Source organism: Schistocerca cancellata, chromosome 2, assembly GCF_023864275.1.
Source record: "Schistocerca cancellata isolate TAMUIC-IGC-003103 chromosome 2, iqSchCanc2.1, whole genome shotgun sequence".
NCBI lineage: Eukaryota > Metazoa > Arthropoda > Insecta > Orthoptera > Acrididae > Schistocerca > Schistocerca cancellata.
In genome coordinates this window covers 940,820,751-940,845,904 of record NC_064627.1, presented here as the reverse complement: position 1 = coordinate 940,845,904, position 25,154 = coordinate 940,820,751, and the positions used below count along the sequence as shown (strand labels likewise).

The following is a 25,154-nucleotide window of genomic DNA, read 5'->3' as shown; positions in this document are numbered from 1 at the left end:
TGACATGGTCGTAAAGACGGATCTTGACGATGTAACCCACACGTGAATATACGATTAGTTCTAACTGTCCGTGTTCTCACTACCCATCGCTTGGAGGATTACATCGCAATAGTGGAGATTCGGTGGAACGAGTGATTAGACAAGATTACCGTTACAATGAAATGAAAACCTTAGCTGCTTACAGGCGTTGACATACGTCAACGGGGACAGATGAAAATGTGTGTCCTGACCGGGACTCGAACCCGGGATCTCCTGCTTACATGGCAGACGCTCTATCCATCTGAGCCACCGAGGACACAGAGGATAGTGCGACTGCAAGGACTTATCTCCGGCAGGCATCCCGCGAAACCCACATTCTCAACGTATTGTCCCGCACTACATTCGTAGTGCCCCCGCCCATTATACTCATTACTCGCGGCGCGTTGCCGATTCCCGTAAGAGTTCGGGCACTGTTTGTGCATTCGCACAGAAGAAGAAGATGGTCAAGTGGCCGGTGAGCCTTAACTATGTATATACTAAGATGGTATCTGTTTTCTCGGACATGTTCTTTCACATGTTCCGAAACATTATAAGGGCATAGAGACTAGCGGAAATCTTATTGTATAGAGCGACAATATTTTTGCGCGACTGAAACGCTCATCCGCAGTTACACTCAATTCATTCACTGGGTTTTTGAGCAGGTATTGAAAACCCACCGAGAAGAGTAGGAAGCAGCTGTTAGTGGAATTTTGAGTTATTGACTTTTTCATTTTTAATTCTGAGGCTTTGTGCCCAAATTACCACTGAAAATAAAAATAACCATTCATGTAGATTATCTCAAAATTGGTGTCTTCGGGCCTAGTAGTTAGGTAAAGTAGGAGATCTTCAGCATATAAATATTTCCAGGACGACAGTACCGTCGGGATATCATTGACATATAAGGAAAACAACCGACCCCTCTGGCATTCCTGATAAAACATGCTTCCACAACGACTTTTCATTCCCATACAGAACACATTGCTGTCTGTTCAAGTAATTTTCAAACCGCTTCAGAGTACTAGCTGCCAATTTCAGCTTTAGAATTTCTTGAGCAGCATGTCATAGTTGACGGTATTAAACATTTTGCTGAAGCCTAGGAGTTGAAAACGGTGGCCTATGGCATTCTTCAGATCGTCATCTACCTTCATTAATGCCATATTTTTACTATCCTGTTTACGAGAAAAGGGCTTTTACTTGTAATATGAACTGAATTTACGTAAGTAGTCAGAAATTTGGTCTAAATCAATATATTCAAGGTCTTTGGATACGGAAGGTAAAATGCTGACTCAGCGATAGTCACATGGTGATTTTGGGTTTTCAGTGTAAAGTGACAGGTCAGACAGTGTTTTTCTTCGTGGCATGAGACGTGCTCGTCTCATGAGATAAAAATCACACATGCAAGTGAAGACAAATTCTTAGGAATCTATAGATCCTTCACTATGGTTATGCTGATACCATCGTTGCTTGTAACTTCAGATAAGACTTTCATTATTGATTCTCTTGTTCTGTTTATTGTAACTTGTTGTAAGTAGCATGTGTCGTGGTTAGTCGTGTAGTGTGGGTATGCTAGCGGGCAATAGTAGGCTGTATAGTACAACGAAAATATAAATGTAGGTGGACAAGTGCCGATTACAGTGAAGTAATTACTTGAGTCAGCAGTATTCTCAGATTGTTCGATGAGAATACTATTGTCTATAGAAAAATACCATAGTCAACGATCATGAAAAATGAAGAACTATTTGTTCCTCTTTGCCTCTTAGTTGAAGTAATGCAAGGCCTCTTTCCATGTGGATATGTGCAAGATAATATCCACAGCAATGAGAAAATGTTAGAGTGCATTCAATTACATAATTGGTGGTAAACTTCTGCAACCTGATACAGTATCTAAATATGAGAGGTAACGTAGGTATGAAAGAAGACATCGGGGGACTTCAGAGTCGGGGTAGGAGGAGCACAACAGGCCAGTACAGAACACACGAACGTGTAATATGGCTTTAGGAAGATGATACGCGACGATTGTTTAATAGTTTTACTGCCTCCATCGTATATCTTACAAGGTACTATAAGAATAACAGAAGAAACATTAGAGCATAGTGTGACAGTAACACAATCATTTTCACCATTCCATATAAAAATTGAGTAGGATGGTGAGGACATACCACGATGCAGGGTGCGCTGGCTCGTAGCTATTACAGCATTTATGTAGTAAAACTACAGTTATTACAATAATCTTAACAAATGTACAGCTATTATGGCCACCAGATTCCGTATTTAAAGTCAAACATAAACTTCAGTTCTTCTACGTTCACTGGAAGAAGACAGGTTTACCGAATGTAGCTTTGTAGAGGCTGACATTCCGTACACAAAAAGCGCGAAGGATAATCTGATGTAATGCAGTGTGTTGTGTGCTCAATAAAAAACATATTTTGTACAATTATATAAATACCTCTTTTGCTCTATTACTATTGCATCGTTGTAGTAAAAAGCACATTATATAGAGGAACATGTCGCAAACTCATAACATGACCACACCACAGAAATAATGTACATGAAGTGAATTGTAATACATATTTCGTACAATGTTTTCTGTTGGGTGTGGTTAACAGGTATATTAATGACAATTACTGTGCGCACGGCATGCCAGAAAGAAAACAAGACGTACACACACACACACACACACACACACACACACACACACACACGTGTAATATCTGCAGATAATTACTATATAGCCGAAATGCTCATCCTTACCTACATTTTCATGATTTTCCGCAATTCAATAAGTCAGCGTCTAAAAAACTGATCGTGAGACGAGCCATGTGGAGCCACAAAACGTTCCGTCATTTACTGAACATGTTTGTTTACATGTATTCAGAAACTAGTGCTCACTCTTTACGTCTTTGATACAAACCAAAGAGTATGCGAAGAACTTTGCACGGCATTCATCGGTTAATAGTTATCTCTGGTATATCTGCCATCGGGTAGGAATGTCTATGGAGTGAGAGTCCAGATGCGCTGAACATCGTCCCTACCACGGGATGAAACTCACATAGGGACTTCAAATACGAACTTGGTTCAATGATAGGTCATTTGAGCGCTATAACCTGGGTTCATTATTGGGTGGTTTAAACTCTTCCATATTTGTTTCGGCCTTGTTCAAAACAAGTGCTTGTTTCATATTATTGTTTTCCTGATTACGACGTCTTGTTTGTATCCTACTCTTAGAACTGTAAGTAGATACGTTGCTCGTATTGTGCCAGATTTCTGCTCGTAACCGTAACATTATGGGGAGTATATGATTCCACATTTGCTTTTGTTTCATATAAAACACAAGCTACTTTTGTCGCATGGTATTCTATGGATTCACATATATTTGCAACTGCTCTCAAATCCATGAGTGAACTGTTCTGTTTAAAAGCTTTTTGTGTGTGTTGTTTATATTCTACTACATTTTTATTTGCATCCGCTTTTCGTACTTTCATGCATTTGATGCAGAACTCCATTTTAGCAGCTTTAGATGGCATTAGTGTTCAACTTTATTAAATCTTGTCACGGAATGTGTATGTAATTCTGACTTTATAGTCCTAGTGACAGAATACGTGGTTATTGCTCCCAGTAGGCAACTATTACGCAGCAAAAGTATTCTACGATAGATCTAAGTGCGTATTTGTACATTGGATTGTATGGTGTTCTATAGGATGAACGTACTTCCACCTCAATGAATGCTACTGTAATCAGTAAAGAATAGTTACACAGAATTGACTATGACAACCAATGATGAACTCGCGATAGTGTGCATTATTTGCTTTGAACTTTCCAGTGTAGTGGATGGATGAAACTACTACATCGATTTATGCTTAAATCTATTCTTTCTAGTACCTGTTAGCAAAGTATGAGCACATTTGGATAACTATGTTAGTATTCTTAGTGTTTTGCAAAGTAGAATGCCCTAGTCACGAAGACTGCAAAGCATACTCATTGACATGAGATAACAACATTCAAAGCAGAATTACATCCTCATTCCCCGACAATGTATAATAAAGTTGAATACCGATTTCGTCAATAGCTGCTAACATGCAGCTCTACATTAAATACGAGAAAGTACCGAAAACGGACGCGAATAAAAATAAAGTAGAATACAATAAATATGCTTATATGCAATTAAATGGAATACTTCACTCACAAATTCATAATCAGTAATAAACATACCCAGGCTCACAGAACAAATGGGACAAAACCGGCTTGCATTGTATAAAATAAAAGCAAATATGAAATCATTTACTCCATCCAATACTATTCATGCGAGCAAGAATGTATCAGGATACTAACAATATACTTACAATGCAATTAAAAGAGTGCAATGCAAACGGGAAGCCCTTAGGCCTATATATTACTTAGCAAGATCATAAGAACTTCTCAGTTTCCAAGCACACCATTTACTAAGAGACTTCGAAGCCTATCCCACGATAAATAAAACAAAATCGTCATCTGTAGTGCGTATATTTCGAATTAAACATACGGATTTTCGCACCATATTTCTCGTATTCAAAGTTAACTTCTAGGCCAGTGATGGCTTCGTTCTCTGTTTCCGTGTCGTAAAACTGGCCTTGCTGTTCTGATAGTTTGGTGGTCTACGATCGCTAATACAGGCATATTTAGTTATGAATACCATGGATTTTGTACACGCGTTTGATTGGCAGCTTGATAATTTGAATTCTGTTTGTGGAATGTACTTTACTTAAATCTATGATGAAATATATGCGTGGATATTTCGCTTGATGGCGACAAGTGTCGCTGTTCGTATGTCACTATACTTTTGTTTGTTGGTTTCTTAGGCAAAGAAAAGACAGCCACTGCTATGTTTAGATTCTGTAGTACACTCTGTCTTATCGCCGGGTGTACCATCTTATATATTATGCTACGGCGGCATCGTGAAGTGGCTCCCTTATACGGCAATGTTATAGTTCCCAGAAAAATTAAGAAATGGAACTCTGACATGCGACAAATTTTTGATTTCTCAGACTCTGAATTATTCCTAGCCATTAAATTGATCCGATTTTACTTTGTGGTAGCATTGTTTTAAATCTTCGTTCTGAAATGTTAATCGTAAATAATCATTCACCACACCTTAGATGGTAGTAGTGTAGCTTCCTCTCGTCACTACTTTAAAATCAGCATAGTGATTTGGAAATCTGTATTAATATGGAGAAAATCCACGTCTCCATATACTCTCCGCGTCCTTGGCGTAAGTTAGTTTAGGTTAGATTAAGTAGTGTGTAACCTTAGGGACCAATGGACTCAGCAGTTTGATCCCATAGAACTTACCACAAATTTCCTATATCTCTAACAGACTTTTCAATAGTGATAGCTATCGTTGTTTATATACGATTACAGTGAGTAAGTTATGGTGGTTTGTAGAAATAAACCGGGTAAATGGGAGTAGGACTCGCGCACTGATGGTTCCGTACAAACCTAATTCCTTATGTACGTAGTTTGTATATGGGTTTAGATAGTAAATTAGGGAGTATCAAAATATGTGACATAAATGGCCGTACCTTTTGACTACATTGACTTTGAAGCTTTAATTTTTTACTTCTCCAAGTAACCCTATGCCTCAGTATTTGACATGAATTTCAACTTGACACTCTGTGTGTGTTCCTGTAAAAAAAAAAAGGGGTGCTTTACGGACGGACAGACAACAAAGTGATCCCATATGGACTTCGTTTTTTTAGCGATTGAGATACGGAACCCTACAAAATTCTTCTCTCGTAGCATTTGTGTTTTCAGATAAAGTTTAAACATATGCATTGTTTACGATTGAGCCTCCTTTCATTGACCATGATCATCATACCGTTCAGTGACTTTATCATAGAACACGCAACGAAGGGAGACAGTGGAATGTTCTGGACAATGGACTCGTTTACAATTACAAATAACTTAAATTGGAACGATCACATAGATATTGTTGTGGGTAGAGAAAACCAAAGACTGCGATTCATTGGCAGAACACTTAGAAGGTGCAACAGATCTACTAAAGAGACTGCTTACACTACATCTCTACATCCTAATCTGGAGTATTTCTGTGCGGTGTGGGATCCGCATCAGATGATACTAACGGATGACATCGAAAAAGTTCAAAGAAGGGCGGCTCGTTTTGTATTATCGCGAAATAGGGGAGATAGTGCCACTGACATGATACGTGAATTGGAGTGGCAATCATTAAAACAAAGGCATTTTTCGTTGAGACGCGATCTTCTCATGAAATTTCAGTCATCGGTTTCTCCTCCGATTGCGAAAACATTCTGTTGGCACCCACCTACATAGGGAGATACGATCATCTAGATAAAATAATTCAAGGCTCGCACAGAAAAATGTAAGTGCTCGTTTTTCCCGCGCGACGTTCGAGAGTGCAACGGTAGAGAGACAGTTTGATGGTGGTTCATTGACCCCTCTGCCAGATACTTTACTGTGGATATCAGAGCAATCAAGTAGGTGTAGTTGTACACGTAGAAAGACAAGGTCTCGTGAAGAAGTCTTGTGACCCTTTGTGACTCTATCGCAAGGTTTTCTTCAGTAACTAAAGGCCATTGCCGGGATGGAATACTTGCTCATACAGACCTGCGGCCTCTGACTCCTTCAGGTTGAAGGGACGATCAATGCTGCAGTACTTCTTGTCATGTCTGCGGCGCTAATTATGCAGTGTTACTCACTGTCTCTGTTACATGTTCGCACCTAAAACCAACTAGAGGATATTTAGTCCAACGCGATATTTTGAACGTCCTCAAAAGTCACTGACCCACGACTACTTGCGAGCTAACACAGTCAGTCCTTCAGCAATCTTCTTTTACAGAACTGTTAGAAATAATGCCTCGAAATTTGCACGAAACACGCCAGGTGGAGTTTATGTACGACTTGAAAGGTTCAGATGCGAAATCTCCTAAAATAAATTACTCTCGAAGCTCAAACGTTCTCAAAATACTCAACACTGTAGTCGCTTTTCATCAGCTACACGAGAACGCGTGAATTTCTACATTTTAGTACAAACTTGATCAGCGCGATTTAACATAGGTATCACCAGACCACCGCTCCCGAGCCGCTATATACACTGGTAGATCTGGGGCACAAAGCCCTACTCAAACGCGTGGGAAACTCTGAATTCCTATTGGCTAGTATGGTAAACAGCCAATCAGATCATCTCGAGCACTTCCATCTCACGGTATTTCTAATGTCAGCCAATAAGATTACTACACGTAATTTAGACTAGAAATCTCGTACTTCCGAAACTGTATGGAATTTTATGAAAACAAAATACATCTTTCCACAAAATTAATTACAAATAAATTTAATACTCAACGCCCCTTCTGGCTGTCCTTTACATAGTCAAGCTCACACGGACATACGTCACAAATTCCCCTGTAACACGGTAACTTTCTCACGCTTACATTTACATAGTTTTAATGAAATATCACAGTGTCACTCTCAGTCTCTCCAGAGAACTCACACAACCAAAACACAATGAAATAATAATTTTCCAACGTACTCTTAATTACGTCAGAAATCTGTGGCAATAAAACTAAAGAAAATTCCAGAAAATTATTTATATGAACCTATCCTGATGGTTGTAGTTTCTGTTGATACTATAGATTAATACATCACAGTATCTTACTCGGTTTCACAATGCCAGCGCTGTTAATGTGTGTTTTAGGTAAAAATTTATATCTCCGAAAATATCGAAGTTACTGATTTGAAATTTTAGCAGAACGGATGTGTTATCCGTAGAATTTGGCACACTAAGTATTAAAAAGATCTATTAATATTTAATAGTACTTGTTGAGAATCTTAGAGAGTGTGTGTAACGTACTGCACGCAACGTTAGGCAGGTATAATGCTCGCCCGGCCCAGTAACAAGCCACAGCTGTGCGAGCGTGAGAACCAACGTCTCCTCCCCTCCCGGCTCCACGGCGAGCTACGTTTTCAATGCATCGTCACAACCCGTTAAAACCTGCTACGTTACACTACCGTCATTTGTATATGTGCATATGACTGTCCCATGACTTTTTTTCACCCCAGCGTATACGCAGCTGTCTCCGTGGATAACTATATTGCAGCAGAAACAGGAAAGTCGCATTTAGGATCTGCTCGAGATTTGTATGTATTGCTGGATGATGATCTGTTGTTTATTCAGGTGTCACAGTTATTCCCTTCGGTCAGATGTATTCTAATAAAATGAGACATCATCATGAAACATCGTAGAATTTCAGTACTTGCCTTAATTATATTAGATTATAATACATATTTACAGCTCTTGGGGATATTAAATTTTGTGGAATGATCTGACTAACTTAAATGGCCTGCATTCAATACTAAGCGCCACCACATTAATCGCAAGACACTTAATCTGGTCTTGCCATTATGCTGACTACCCTTATACGTTATTCCAACGTTTATCAATATTAAGTCCTTGATGCATTCATAGAGATCTTCTCTGCTTGTAGCATTACATATATTCTTTAAGCTACTTTTTAGACAAGAAGAAATGTGAAACAACTCTCAAAATATTGCGTTTTTTTGACGCGGTCTCTGCAGAAAGCTCTAGATCTAACATCACACGTTGTTTCTACAGCTTGCTGTAGTGTTCTCAAAATAATATGTTTGTAAGGTGAATTTTCCAAAAACCGATTGCATAATTGTTTAAAGAATATAAATAGGCAGAATAAATGTGTTTCTCGATTTTGACATATTAGGCATACTGGAAAGATAAATGAAATAAGGTGCTGCACGACTTCTAAGAGTGTAATCTGCCCGTAGTCCTTAAGAATAACACTTACTATTCCAAATGTTTCATTGTTTGAGTAGATTACTTGATTAGCTTATGGAGTTCTGCTTGAAGCACAGAATGAAACCCTGTGAAACACAATGTCCCATTGATTAAAAATGCATTACATTGCGTAGAATCTACAGTTCATTACCAAAACTTTTGTTCCGTGCAACATATAACAGAGTAGTATACATAATAAATCAATTATAATGCGTAAAGGTATTCACTTCTTTTGTTTCTTAAGAAACCACCAATACAATTTTCCACCCCAAAGTATCATCTTTAATATTATGGACAGCAGGACTTTGGTTGTTTTTGTGGTGTGCTGTTAATATTAATGCTAGTAACAGTATAATATCAGTGTAGACAACTTGACAAACAAAGTGAAGCTGCCAGCAAACATGGGCAGATGTCAACGTAATTTTGTACATATATACACGATCGTCAGGTGCGCAAATGAACAGAATTGCCATTTTTTTTTTTTTTTTTTTTAAGAGAGATGGGGCCCCTCCACGCCCGCACCAACGTGGTGACCAAACCAAAAGTTCTACTGTCACCTCCGTAAACATGTTAGTTATCTAGTAGGTGGATCACAGGATGCTGGGCTGTGATGTTGTCCGTGCGTCTGGGTAAGGCTACGCATTAACACGGTCCATCAGGTGATAGATAGTGGACGAAACGCGAGTGAGGGTAGCGATTTGAAGAGCAGAGGGAAAAAAGTGCCATGGCTCGTGCCGTGGGAAAAAAACCTCTGCGACAGTGGGATGGGTAGTAAGAGCAGTAGTGGCTTACTAGCTGCGATAGTTCATGCAAGGTTGGATTTGTTAGTATAGGTATCATGCATCATTACCGTGACAGGCGATGGCGATGTGTCCCAGTTGCTGCGGCTGCTACTTTCCTGGAACAATCAAGATCGTTATACAGTAGTGGGAGATCGGCCATAGATCATCTCACTGTGTGGGGGATGTGTGGAGCTTGTTTGCATGCAGTGTACGGTACGGCTTCCCTGTATGGTGCCAGTTATTCGGCAGTGTATTTCAGCTGGATATCCAGTAAATGCGTCTGATTAACAGGGGCTCGCCTGTGCCGTTATGTTTGCGTAAGCTTGGCCATAGATGTTATGTCCTTGCAAGTATGTCTTTTGGTCTTTTATGTTTCCATCTATGGTTGTGGTCGTAGTTCCCCAGATTCAGAATAAACGGGTTCTGCGAATGTCTGGAGTTTCTGTATAGTCTTGTGGTGAGTTTGTGGATTACCTCAGTGAGAGTCTCAAGTCGGTATTCCCGGTGAAGGTCCGCGATGCGTGTGTATCGTGGAGCATTGCTTATGATTTTGAGTACCTTGTTTTGTATGAGCTGCAGACGGCGCAGGCGTGTAGGCGCAGCGTATCCCCAGACGGGAGCTGCGTACGTCATCAGGGGTCGGATAAGTGTCATGTACATGGACCTCGACACCCTTCTGTTCAGTGTGCTGCGCCTGTTGAGCATAGGATAGAGCTGTTTGAGCCTCGCGCTAGCTCGGTTGGTCATGTGTTGTATGTGGTCCCCCCAGAGTAATTTCCGGTCCAGCCAGACACCGAGGTATTTGGCTTTCTCGCGGAAACGTATTGGACGTGCATGTAGAGTTATTGGTCTGCAGTAGCGGTGTTTGCGCAGTTGCTTCGGTCTTCTCGTGAACAGAACGGCTTCGCACTTGTCGACGTTTACTCTAACACGCCATTTCTCCAACCAAGGCTCGGCCACTCTGAGTGCAGTCTGTAGGCGTGACGTAATGTTTGATGGTTTCCAATCTTGCGCAAGGATGGCTGTGTCATCCGCGTAGATTGCCATCATTGTGTTGTGTGTGGTTGGGAGATCGTTTATGTAGAGGTTAAACAGTAGGGGCCCTAGGATGCTTCCCTGGGGTACTCCCGCGTGTATACCGTGTCGTGTTGACTGTTTTCCCTGCACGTCAGTGTTGAAACTCCTGTCTGTGAGGTATGAGTGTATTAGACGCAGCAGCCCGTCGGGGAATCCCGCGTCGCTGAGTTTGCGGATGAGGCCGTTGTGCCAGAGACGGTCGAAAGCCTTTTCGATGTCCAGGAACACTGCCCCTGTAGCTTTGTTTATGTTGAAGCCATGTGTTATGTGTTCAACGACCCGTAGGAGTTGTTGTGTTGTGGAGTGGTGATTTCTGAAGCCGAATTGCTCCGGTCTCAGGATGTCATTTGTTCTGCAGTGCCTAGTGATGCGTTTGAGAATCACCTTCTCAACAATCTTACTGAGCGAGCTCAGAAGGCTGATGGGTCGGTAATTTTGTGGGAGGCTGTGGTCTTTCCCCGGCTTCCTGAACATCAGGACCTTGGCCGTCTTCCAAAAGGCGGGGAAGTGTTGGTGTTTCAGTATGGCATTCGTTATGTGTGTTAGGTACTCAGTTGCTTTATCCGTGAACTCCTGGAGGACACGGTTTTGAATGCCATCATGACCAGGGGCTTTCCTAGCAGCGGAATGCATTATGGCCCAGGAGACTTCGGCTGTGCTAGCATGTCGAATGTCGTCGCGCGATGGTTGGGCTAGAATGCGTGTAACCTCTTGGTCAGTAGCAAGTGTGAACGCTGGATCTGATGGTACCAGGTTCGGTGTGAATGACGCTGCGAGTGTTCGGGCCATTAGTTCTGCTTTCTCTTCCGCTGAGTATGCAGGTCCGTCGGGCCCTTGAAGTGTTGGCGTGTATATTTTCTCCCTGGTGAAGTGTCGGGCTAGTTGCCACACGCCAGGTCGTGTGGTGTCCAGCCCTTCGAGTTTGTGGTTCCACTGTTGTGTTCTGTTTGTTTGTATTTTATCGTGTATGATGCCCTGTAGTCTGTTAATGTGCCGTTTGAAGTACGGACGCCTGGTGCGCTGCCATTGTCTCCTGAGGCGATTCCTCATCGAGATTAGGCCCAGGATTTCCTGGGGCAGGGCCGCACTGCGTTGTTGTGAGGTGCGATCAGGTATGGTGCCTGCCATTGCGTCCTGGACGGCGTTAGTGAGGGTTTCTACTGCCTCGTCAATTTGTGCTGTTTCATTAATTTCGTGAATAGGTGGGATGTGGCTATCGAGCGTTTGCTTGAACCTTGTCCAATCCGCACGCCCGTAGTCCAACATCTTATGTTGTTCCATGTGCTGCAGTGTTTCCTCAATGTATAGTATTACAGGTTGGTGGTTTGAGGGCAGATCGTTTTCAACGGAAACGTTGAGTGTCGATGTAATGCCCTTGATGAAGGCCATGTCTATCACGTCTGGCCTGTGTCCCCTCTGATAGGGAATGTGCGTCGGTTCAGTCGGCGCTAGTATGATGTAGTTTCTGCCAAGTGAATGTTCGTACAGTTTTTTGCCGTTGGGATTTCGTATGCGTGAATTCCATTCTGGGTGTTTTGCGTTCAGATCTCCAGCGACTATTACTCGCGGTGAAATGTTGAGTAGTGTGCTGATATCGCGTGTTGAAATGCCTACAGGGCTGTTGTATACCGATATCAGTGTGGTGTAGGCTCCGTTGAACTTGACTCTGACGGCCGTAGCCTCGATTTTTTCCAGTTCAGGGAGCTCTATGTTTGTGTGCTCAATGTCTTTGTGTATGACGATTGCAGTTCCACCTGCCATGGCGCCGCCCGGTCGGTCGGTACGATAGACACAGTAGCCAGGAAAGTTGCCATTTAGTGTGACAGCTGGACTTCATGAGAGTGCATTAGTGTTGAAAATTTCGTAACCAAGATGGCATTCAGTGCTATGTATTCCTGATTACCGGTTTCAACAGTTAAGACTGTCATCTCCTATCCTTAAAAAACGTGCTGATCCATTATGAGTTATCACAATCTCCATGTTGACATTATAGTGGACAGCATGTAACACATTCCTCATATGTTTGTTAAAAATAAAAACTGGTTTGTAACAAATAAAAATAATATAAGTCGAAGCTCTTTGTACAATTAGGGATGTCCTCACACATAACATTCGCCTGATGCTTCATAGATGTTGAACTGCTTAGTAGTCCAAATTTGTGCATTTTTTGCGATTAGTTGAAGAGTTAAATACATTATGAAGTCACATTCGTCGAAATACATGGTAAATTTCATCAAATCCATTAATGTCGGTCGTGTTTATTGCTGTTTGTTGGCCTGGTAGGTTCATCTTCAGATTTTGAGTGATGACTGTAAAGAAACTAATGCTCCGAGGACTTGTGTGAGAGAGCGTTATAAATACTTGACACTGTTTTAAAGGGGACTCAATGTGTGCCTCCATTCTGTCGGCTCGTCGAGTCGAGCAATATACAGGTTTCTGTGGCATTTTGTTATGACTGTGGTTCAATGCTGCATTGCATGGGAACTTGACGGTAGGCATACTCGCAGGTTCTGGATGACCAAGTTTCATGAAGCACATCGTAAGCGCATCGCATCTGTAACAGCCATCCTAAAATGTTGGTTGAAGTCTAGCACCAGTGCACGTTGAGCCACAACTCAAACAGCTGGATTTGGGTGGTGTTGTGACTGACAAGCATGGACTACTGATGAAGGGCGTTGCGTTGTGTTCGGCAACAAACTGCTATTCTGCACTACCCTGGTTGACCGTCGTCCGTGAGTATGGCGGCGACCCGGAGAGAGGTGCTATTGTTCCAATGTTTTGGACAGGTACTGCAGTGTTACTGCTCTTCGCATCATGTGGGAAGGAATCGGTTGTGACTTTAGGTCACCGCTGGTAGTGATTTATAGATTTCTGAAGGAAACGCTACATCAACAGACATCTTTCATCTTTAAGTGTTAGCTCTCATGTGACAAAACCAAGGTGACATTATTAAACAGGACAATGTTCGTCCACACATGCGGCAACTCTCCACGAATTTTCTGCACGGCCAAGAGTTTCCTAAGACCTTTTTCCGATAGAATATGTGTGGCTCGAGCTCAGTATTTCAATCCTTCCCAGTATCACGACCCAGGATATCAAGGGTTATTTGTTAGCCAGCTTGCCTCAGCACAGGATACGACACATTTATGACATCCTTCACAACCTAATCAGCCCATGCATCCAGACCAGGTATACTTAACTCCTGTAGCAAACTCTGATATGATATGATTTGATTTATTTTAGTAATTGGTCGATACATTGAAGAACAAATGACCTAGAAACAGTAGCTGTGTTGCAGACAGCACTCCTGTCACTACGATGATAGGAGAGTTTCTGCCCGTTTTGTCATTGTCGGCACTCGCAATACCAGCATCGCTGATCGCAGGCAATCCATGAGTGCCACAACTTTGCAGGCGCAGGGGCTTTCTTGAGGTGGGGGTGGTGGTTGTGGTGGTTAGTGTTTAACGTCCCGTCGACAACGAGGTCATTAGAGACGGAGCGCAAGCTTGGGTTACGGAAGGATTGGGAAGGAAATCGGCCGTGCCCTTTCAAAGGAACCATCCCGGCATTTGCCTGAAACGATTTAGGGAAATCACGGAAAACCTAAATCAGGATGGCCGGAGACGGGATTGAACCGTCGTCCTCCCGAATGCGAGTCCAGTGTGATAACCACTGCGCCACCTCGCTCTTTCTTGAGGTGTGCCAGGTGCACCGTGAGTACACTGAGTCAGACAAAACAGCCGCAGCCCGAGCCAAATTGCACTGACAACAATTTGTTCATAACGTGGCTTTATTCCGCTAGTTTGAGCGCTAAATACCGTGGCCGGTAGATGTGCAGTCGGCAGCGCACATGCAGCGAGAGCCGTAGAGGTTGGGGTTGAGGGCAGCCGCTTTAGGGGAAATGCTGAGTGCTGGAGGGGAAGTGCCATTCTGAACTGAAGCCTATGCTCACACTTTTTGTAAATATTAAGTGGAGTTCCTCCATGCCCAAACTTGTATGGTGACCCTTCAAAGAAATCTACTGTTACCCCCACTTTGATTAGTATCTAAAAAGAATTCCGCTGAAAATGCAGCGATTTGTTTTCGCTTGGCTCGTTATCCGTTTGTAACTTTCAGGGAAGCGTCATGAGAGGCGAATTTTTAGTAGAACCTATACATTTGTCTTATTCTCATGTTAGAATTTCTTTCTTTTGCCAAAACACAGCAGAGTTTACTCAATGTCACTTCACTAACATAGTGTACAGACGCCGTTGCGAAAGAATTCTGAAACAGTGGTTTAAGAGAAGATAAATAAGGTTAGAAGCTTAATAAAGAAGGACATCCTCAGTACAAAATAAACGTTTAATGTTTTGAGATACGATGTTTCAAAATCCATAACATTTCTCGTTTCACGATTTATCGATAACCATTAAAAATTACATGCTTTCATCGAAAAATTTTGTGGTTAATCGTGTTCAAATGTGTGTGAAATCTTATGGGACTTAACTGCTAAGGTCATCATTCCCTAAGCTTACACATTACTTAACCTAAATTATCCTAAGGACAAACAAACACACCCATGACCGAGGGAGGACTCGAACCTCCGCCGGGACCAGCCGCCCAGTCCAGGACTGCAGCGCCTTAGACCTCTCGGCTAATCCCGCGCGGCAGTAATTAATCGAAAAATCTCTTAGATAACGAAGTTTTGCATAATAACCATATGACAAAATACTCTTCTGTTTGCATGCTATCATTTGCCAAAATCTCATTTCGGTATCTCAAACCGTTTATGAAACTGGAGAATGTTGTGGATATTTCACTGTGGCTTAATCGCTGGCACGGAGCGATCGCAAATGAGGGTGCTACATCAGATCAGTTCTCTTCAAACTCGTGACAGGCAGAGATCTGCACCCAAGTGTAAACAAAAATTCAGTATGTTAGCTCAGTTTCAAATGCAGCCACATATTATGTAATTTGCACCAAATGCAAAATCATAGCGATCCTAATTTTTCATTGCAAACTTCTTCGAATTTAGCTCAGTATGTTATTTCCATATAAATGATGGGCATACCATCATGAACCTGACATATAAAGCTATTACTACCCCCAAAACTGAATTTTTTTTACTGAATAGATTCTGTAAAATCGTGTGAGAAACATCGCAGGGCGTGCGCCTCTCTTCCGTCAACGCCAACCGTCCGGAAGTGGGCAGAACACTGTCGCCTCCCCTTCCGAACAAAGAATAAACTTGTACAGCGTTTTGGACGAAAATTGGTCACTGCGCATTGGTCACCTTATCCTCTGCGGACTCTACCATAGTTAGCAACAGCGGACAGACACGCCGCCAGGGAACCAGCCATGCTTTTCGGATCCACCTCCTTATAATGGTGCGCTGTTCACCTCTGGTCTCAAACCTCTATGGCCAAGAGGCTGTGTGCCCTTCCAGGAGACTGGATTGCGCACCTCTAGGATACCACAATGCGAGATGTCGGTGAATTGTGCTCCCCTTAGACCAGTCTGTTTGGGATGTGGGTCGCGTCTTACCATTCATGAATCTGAATGTTCCACAACACGTATAGTATCTCATGGAGAGCGTGATATAACATATAGAAACAATCGTTTAAGTGAATGTCAATGCTACACAGAACTCGATATATTGGTATAATTCAGTTACTCTTAACTGCATCAGTGGAGCTTCGCTCCAGTCACTACGTTTAATTATGAGCTTTTGTTATCACTCTTAAACAGCGCTTAGCAGTGTACAGTGCATCAGTCACAAGCTAGCCCATTGGAAAGCCGTTGGTTGCAGGTTGTCCAGATACATTTGGCCAGTCATTGTGGCTATTAGAACGTTGGTCGTTGTTCACAGTGGATGTTGCTCGGCTGAAGACTTGCGTGGTTGAGGTGTGAAGTCAAGAGTGAACAAATGGATGGGTTGTGTATTGTTCCACAGCAACGTCATAACAAACCAAACGGACATTCTGCAACTGAAGAATGTCATGAACAATGCTTTAAGACCGTTTTCAAGTTGTGGACAATGGGAGAACATGCGAAACCAAACCACTGCCAGCATGAAATCCCATTCATGACTTCTCTACAGAAGTATGGAACACATTTCTGCAGTACGTGCATTATCACTTCATCAAGGCTCCACAAGTCTGCTACCTGATTTCTCGACCCACACGTTGCACATCTTGTCAGCCATCCGAAAGTATACACTATCGCTGCAGGATCAACTCTGGTAACCAATGGGATGACTAGAGCGCGCCCTCAAGAGCAAGTTCATAAGCATAAACTAGTGGCAAGTATCTTAGGCACGTACTGAGGCAAAGTTCCTTCCCTGTACTGGTCTGACCTATTCCCTATATCATCTAAATGTCAATGTGAAGTAACGCGCTTCTTCAGTTGAGACACTTAGAACATTGTCTGCAGAATACAGGCTATGTGGATTGAGTGTTGGTCCATCTCATAGCTTTTAGATGTCACTAAATTTAAGAAAAAGTTGTGCACTGCCCACTTCATAGGGGAAAAGGATACATTTGGTGAATAAAATATGTGTATTAATTTGCTGTAAATTGACAATGGGTAATAACAACAGTCATCATTATCATAGAATCACCTCTGTTATACGCTAAGATCCATACGGAGCAAGGCGATGCAACGGTTAGCACACTGGACTCTCATTCCTCAGGACAACGGTTCAAATCCGTATCAGGCCGTCCAGAATTAGGTTTCCCAGCTTTTCCCTAAATAGGTCCAGCCAAAAGCCAGGACGGTTGCTTCGAAATGGAATGGCAAATTTTCTTCCCTGTCCTTGAAAGAGTCCCAGGGCGTGCTCCCTCTCTAACAGTCTTCCTTTCTTTCTTTGTAAGTCATTGCGATGCATAAACATGTTTTAGTTCATACAACATATGTATTAAGTCATGTGGTTGAAAAATGAACCATTCTACATTTTACTGTTGACTATTGACTTCGTCTTAGACTTTTTTTTATCCATACAAGTATTTCTATACCAGACGTGTTGGCCGCTCCATCCAGCAAGAAGAAAGACCATGTAGTAACGATCATAAGTACTGTTACTTATTGATCCTTGCCTCGTTACTCATCTTGTGTACTTTTCTCTTACATATTTGGTTGATTCCTCGAGTGCAACTTAAGCAGTAATGGTCAAAATATCCAACCTCAACTTATTTTTCTCTTACCACGGACAGTCCAACAACACATTTGTCCTCTGAATTGCTGATGTTGTAGCATACTCATCTACTGAGTCATCTTAGCCACACTTTGTAACAAGCACTAATCATGAAAACGCCGGCATAACAGTAGAAGTCGGAAGGCAGTCCTTCGCCTTACAAAACGCCGGAGACGCACTGGGAATTGACACGGAAAGAAACAGGAGCAGGTGCCTTACTGGAGCAGATTTCATTGCATAATGGTAAAAATTCTGTTCACAAAAGTATATATCTGGTTAAATAATCTTCCACAGCACATGTTTTATAGTGAGTTGAACAAACCCAACTATAAATAACTAACTTATGTTGTTTCGTTTAAGCCCAAAGACGTCGTTGCTCTTTCAAATAATCAGTAGAATTCCGGTAGACCTATGACATCTACCTGTTATTTCAGCTCGTAAAATTTGTTTCATAATTGTAATCTCCAACCTAGTACCGTTAATGTGCCACAGATGGTCAAAACATTTTAATAATCGAAAAAACAAATCTGTGACTATGAAACTTAGTAATGATATTGTAACTACTCTACATTTCTCACTCTTCAATATGATATTATTCTCCCAGTGAAGAGTGACTTTCGTGGCAGTAACCAGTGTTTGTGCTGTTAGGGAAATGTTCCACCTCGAAAATCACGCCTCCTCATGTTGCAAATGATTGCCACGCAACGGCGTATTAATTAGAGGAAAGAGGGAAAAGTCGCTGGCGCCATGTTATGATAATACAGTGGATGAGGCAAAATTTGATAGCCAAAATAAACTTCATTTGTAACTGTGACCTATGCAGAACGAGCAGAGGTGTTGTGGAGTAAGAACATCCCCTCGGATAATTTAAAGCCAAACTGACTGTCAACTGACTGATTCAAAAAAAGGAAAAGATATTTCAGAAATCCCTGAGTAACACATTTTTGATGATTTACTTAAATTACTTAATAAATCAGCAAGTTGTGAGGCACAAACCATATCTTCAGGCTACAATGGCAATACAAAACTATGTTACAAGAGCACACATAGATATTAAAGACGCTTATTACAGTTTTGTCATGTGCTGCGGCGAAAGAGACGGATAAAGGAATATTTACTTTGTTTGTTAGTCTGCTTTTCACGTAGTTTTCTTAAAATAAAAACTCAGTTTGTTCAAATGAAAAGACTGTCTTATTCTGCTGTGACACATTACACACCTTCCCATGGCTTCTTGAATATTGTTATCAACTACGAGTATTTATTTAATCTTGCAAAGGACAACTTAAAACACGTCATCACTATCAACTCTACTGCGCAGCAGGAACAAGATGTCATCTGTCACTTTCAGTGTCTTACACACACTGTGCCTGACGCACTTCTGATATTGGGTTCCGAAATATATAAATTTGATGTTAATAGCGACACAAAATTATTTTATTCAATAAGAGAGGTATTGACATTGGAATACAAAATCAAATTTTTCGTATGTATTTTCTTAGATATGTTTTCTTATAACAGAATTGGACAGAATTTAGTGAAGAATAATTATTTTTGAATTCTATAAGTTCGTTTAGGAACTCATTGATTTTCTTTTGATCAGGGATGAATATTTCCATTCCGTTCTGTTTTTCTATTATCCAGCTTTTCTCTAAATCGTGCAAAAATTTAAGATCGCTGTCTACTGCAACACTGTGTACTGTTTTGTCTATATGCTTTATTACACCTAACGCGTTAGTTTTTTCAAGACCGGAAGAATAATTTTCTTCTTTAAAATTAATTTCAAAATTACTGCGCATTTCAAAAATGTAATATCAGTTACAATGACTTTTATTGTATATGACTACATAAATTGCTTCTGAGTCGCTCATTTTCAGAGTTGGTCGTGAAATATGAAGCACCATTTTCTTCCTCAAATTATTGGTCGTCGCTGAAATGGATCTGGTAAACGTGTTTTTAAGCAGCTTGACTATTATCTTTGAAAGAACCCGTAAACATTGTATCGTTATATACTCAGATATTCATATGTTTCTGTGGGGTGCAGTAACAGGTCTGACAGTGATATGGAACAATCACAGCTGATGCAGATCAGTCCCTACCTGCAACCCTCATCACCAGTGGTGTCATAATATGAAAGCTGTCTCCACTAGAAGAGTTGTGGGAAGAACCCAAGACTCTGGAGTATACATCATGTCACCTGGCAGGAACCCATGACAACCAGCTGACTGTAACCATACACCTGTTGTGCTGAGCATACACTCTCTCATGTACTCTTTCGATGGAACTTTCACTTCACCAGTTGCTATTAGTTGATTACATCTGCTTTGATTCCAGACTATACATGATCTTCAGGACTGGCTGGATATATTGTATTGGTGTGGCACCAAACTTACTAGATATTGTTCTAACTGTGTGCCTCTATGGAACCAATGTACTTCGCTCAGTAAATTACGCTCATAACTGCAGATATCAACAGTGGCCTCGTAAGTTAGCGTATTTTTGCTATTGTTGTCAGTTGTGAAAGTGCATCTTCTTCATTATCATGATAGGTAGTGTTTTGTGCAGTAGATTTGATTGTATTCATTTCGCTCTCATAATCAGCAGCATTACGTGGGAATTACTGTGCTATGGATAAGAAATCTCTGAAAACGGCTTGTTTATGTGAGGTGGGATGTCTAGAGCATAGATTAATGGCAATGTCTATGTTTTCGCATTTCTAAAAACGATGGTGTTCAGTGACTCGCGTATGTTAGTAAATGTAATGTTTACCAATGATTTAGTTAACTCTCTGCTGGTGTATAGTGAAGAGGACGTTTTTGTTTAAATTACTTAATGTACTTAACAAAGTTCCTGTTTCTTCTTCAGTTCCATTACATGCTATGAATGTGTCATCTACATATCTGTAACAGTGCCCTATTTTCTGCCTGATGTTATATTTGTTGTTCCAAAGTTTACTCAAAGTGGATAATGAAAATTTCTGCAGTGATGTGAATGAGAGAATTACCAATAACTAGAATGAAATTTTCATTCTGCAGTGGAGTGTGCGCTGATTTGAAACTTCCTGACAGATTAAAACTCTGTGCCAGACCAAGACTCGAACTCGGGACCTTTGCCTTTCACAGGCAGGTGATCTACCAACTGAGCTACCCCACCATCACTGACGGCCCCCCCTCACAAGAACTTGCCTGTGAAAGACAAAGGTCCTGAGTTCGAGTCTTAGTCTGGCACACAGTTTTAATCTGCCAGGAATTTTCGTTAACAATAACTAGACCTAAATTTATATTTTGTGATGAAGTGTGAAATAACTGCAGCAGAGATCAAGATCTAGTAATTCTAATATTTGAAAAATCTGAATTGTAAACGTTGTTTGTTATTTTAATAAATTATAAATAATTATCTCCTTACATTCTTTAGTAGATGTGCTACTGCTTTATAACCCTGAATACTTCATGGCATTTAGAATTAATCCAGTGGGGATGTTAGCTTTGTGGATTTTTGTTTGGGCCCATAAGTTTAGAGCTGTTGGCTTCACTACTGTTGATCTCTGTGTTTCACAAATTGTGAATAAGTCCTCCATATGCCCCAACACATATCAACATTATCTAACTACATTCTATTTTCAAAATCATACGCTTTTGTCACCTTGATTATGAGTAGCAAGTAGCTCCTCCTGAAGTCTGTGAACTCACTACAACCTTGAAAGGCTGTTGAAGCATCTAACTATGGACTTGCAAAGAATAATAAAATTTACAATTCAAAAACTCTCTTATAAATGTTAACCATGTGAAAACCTGTTTGATTATTATTAAGACTACTATAATCAGTCTACATCATTTAATGAGTATGTGAGGGATTTATTTCCTCAAAGAAGAATATTAACCCTTAACTTCCCCTTACTTTAATTATCGTTTTGGTAATTGGATTTTTCTACCAAAACACAGAGTCACTATTTACAACTTGTCCAGGAACCAATGCAAATTCACCTTGAGTACTTACCCTCTGAAAATAAATAATTCTGCCTTCCAAATTGGGTCATGACTCATGAAGGGATAAATTTTGAAAATAGTTCTGTTCATCAAATTAATTAAAGAATTTATCTTTGCATAAATGCAAGATCAGTGTTCAGTACTACAATGAAACTAACAAGATATTTAACTTGTATCATAATAATCAGTTGCAGAAACTTTGCAGGTAGAAATGAAGTTAGTCATTATCATCAGATCAAATTACTTTCACTCTGATAAACTAAGTAAATTAATTTAATCAAGTAACATTACAATGTGATCCATCAAATTTGAATTTCCCCACTTTCTTGTGTAAATGATTCACACAAATTTAACATTAACAGTAATTTCTTTTCGTTTTTCAAATAAAATTTTAGGTAGCATTTAAGCAAATTAAATATAATGGACTTGAAAAAGTAATGTAGCACTGTTGACAAAAAACTTTTACAGCCATATTCCCAAATACACAGTCACCAAACATTTTTCTAATAATGGTGAGTCTCTTCTTTAAAGTAGAAAGTATAAATTTCAGTTACTTGTTTCAATTCTAGTGCAGTTAAAAATAAGATGAAATGAGCTTTTACAATATCTTCATGCCTCATGTTATTCAGTTAATCTATGCACATCATAATGTCCACCTTTGGAATCACTGTTGAAGTCAGGGTAGTGCACTTCTTGCAGAACCATAATTTTACCTGAAAATATCTTGTATCTGTGCCTATAACTTACATAAGATGTCTTATTACTGCAGAGGTGTTAATTATTGCATTTTTCTGTAACTTGTCCCATTAATAAAACAAATTACAAAAACTTCCATATCACAGTATTACAGGAACCTTACTTTACATATGTTCACTGGCTATTGTTTCCAATGTTGTTACTCACACACTCCTTCCAAAGAAAGGTTCTTTTAAAAATGCAGAAGCGTCAATGTAACCTGCCAATACTTAACCAATACTGATTACCTTGTGAGCCCACAGTGCAAAGCACTCAAAGGAAAAGCCTTCCAGAGACGGAAAAGACATTGAGAACAGGTTGGGAAGCAGATAGTATGGTTTCCTTTTTTTGTTAGTAGAATGCCATCCATTTTCTTTATAATAAATTATTCCTTCCTCAGGAAGAGAACATCCATTCACATATACATACAATTATAACAGTATAATAAAGTGATTAATTGCTAATAATAAACTACTTATACAATCATCTTACAATATATCTCCTAATAGTAAACACTCTGACATTATCATAAATAAGTTATCTATGTTACTGACAATACACTGCAACAAAGTAGGTGTAGCGTTCTTCCATTACACATGCTCGAATATTCTGTAATGTAATGTAGCTATATTGCAAATGAAGAGTAAAATGTGTTATGAGAAGCTTAAAATATTACATATCAGTAACTAAACTGTCTTCATTACTTTAAGAAATTGTAAATCTTTTACATAAATTATATGCAAACTATTGTTTTTCTGAACAGTTTTTGAAAAAAAAAATCATTAAATTATATTTTTGCATCACTTCAATGTCACATGTTGTAAACTTGAAAATTATATTTAAAAATCTTTTTACATTATTAATTTGGAGTATTACAACTACTATATCATTACAAACATCCAGATATATTTCCTATATTTACAAATAAAATTAATATAATTGATTAATACCATTTTTACTGATTAGTCTTTTCACTCTTGAACTAGATACTCTTAAAATATTTGCGCTTTGATTTATACCTTTGTGGAGAAAGATATCAAAACTTCTAACCCACAATAACTTTTCTCTTTCATAGTTCTATAGAAACATCTATGAATAAGATCATGTTTCGATCAGTCCTTGCTCTTCAATTACCATTATCTGAAAACTACCATTCTCAGGACTATTTAGTTCTTTTAAAATTGTTTACTGAAACTTACAAATTCATTGTAGCAGTTGGTAAACCCCTCTCTCACATTCTTAGTAAACTTTCATGTTAATAAGTTTCTAAAATTTTAATCCTGACATTGTTTAATACAAACATTATTCTTTCCAATCAATCATATTTTTATGTTTAGTACCAGTTAGCAATATTATCCATTCTGATTTCACACTTTTTAGATCACATCTGTAAAGGGAAGAAGTAAGATGGGACTTAGAGTCAGAAGAGAGTGTCAAGATGAAATCCTACCACAGCCATGGCCAGTGGCCTCTCTGATCAGTGGCTATACAATTGCCTCAGTGACCACAGGCTGCACATGGCAATACCACACCAGCCTCCAGGAAATATTGAAACTCAGTTATGACAACTAGATCATCATGCTGGCCCAGAACATGTGATATGGCACACTGGCACCACTCATACCACGGAATCAGCAGAAAGCAACAGTATTTAAGGGTGCACTAACGAACTTCGCATCATCAAATTGTAATGTGACAGCGAGCCTGTGCGATTTCACGCCATGATGAGGATGCAGACATTTTAGCCTCAGCTGCATTAGAGAGTGCTGCCTGTTGCCTAAGCAATAAGGCACTTGGGCAGCCCTGTAGTTTCCTGACGTCCCAGGATAATGATGTGGTGGTACTGCCATCCCTGCCCTCACTGTGGTGCTGACAGTATATTGCAGCTGATAAGAAACTTATCAATTAGGGTTCATTATTAAATACAGCTTTACAGCTTTAAAGTGTCAGCTAGAGGTAACCAGATAAATAAGAAACGTACATTTATACTGATATGTCAGAATTAATTCTATGGCTAAATAAGTAAATGAGAGGTGCTATAAAATTATATGTACAAGTCTCAAATTAATAAATTTTACATTTCTTTTATCCTTGAGTAAAGTCTACAGTTATGGTTTTTATCCTTTGTCTCCTTTTATTAGATAGAGTTTTGCACACACTTGCTGCAAAATCATCCTTTCATGTCAGTCACTGTATTGTGGCCGTTTGTCTTTCAGTGATCGGCTCTAGCACATCAATTGCTTTTGATAACGTTCTCCTCTGATTGTTGCCGTCGGTTGCAGTAGCATCGAAAGCTTTCTCTCTTTCACAATCATGCCGATGTTCAACGTCAATATCACCATTATTGAAGCATGGAAACCATTTTCAGCAAATTATAGTCACTAACAGGCGTCTCACCGAGGTAACCCAGCTTTTTATGAGCCTCAGCCGCTGATATCTTCATATCAAAGCAGAAAATTGAAACCTCCCGCAGATGAAGAGAATTGGGCTCGTAAGTTGACATTCAGCCGAGAATAACTTTAAGATGCAATCAAAAATCGGCTAATATTTTGATAGCATTATGTTCTCAA

The 25,154-nt window shown here is 40.1% G+C and overlaps 1 non-coding gene across 1 annotated transcript; it reads right to left on the bottom strand.

Annotated features, from left to right (window-relative positions):
• Window positions 1-221: 221 nt before the first annotated feature.
• Window positions 222-296, bottom strand: Trnat-ugu (transfer RNA threonine (anticodon UGU)). Its single transcript has one exon. It is a non-coding gene; the product is annotated as a tRNA-Thr (tRNA).
• Window positions 297-25,154: the final 24,858 nt, after the last annotated feature.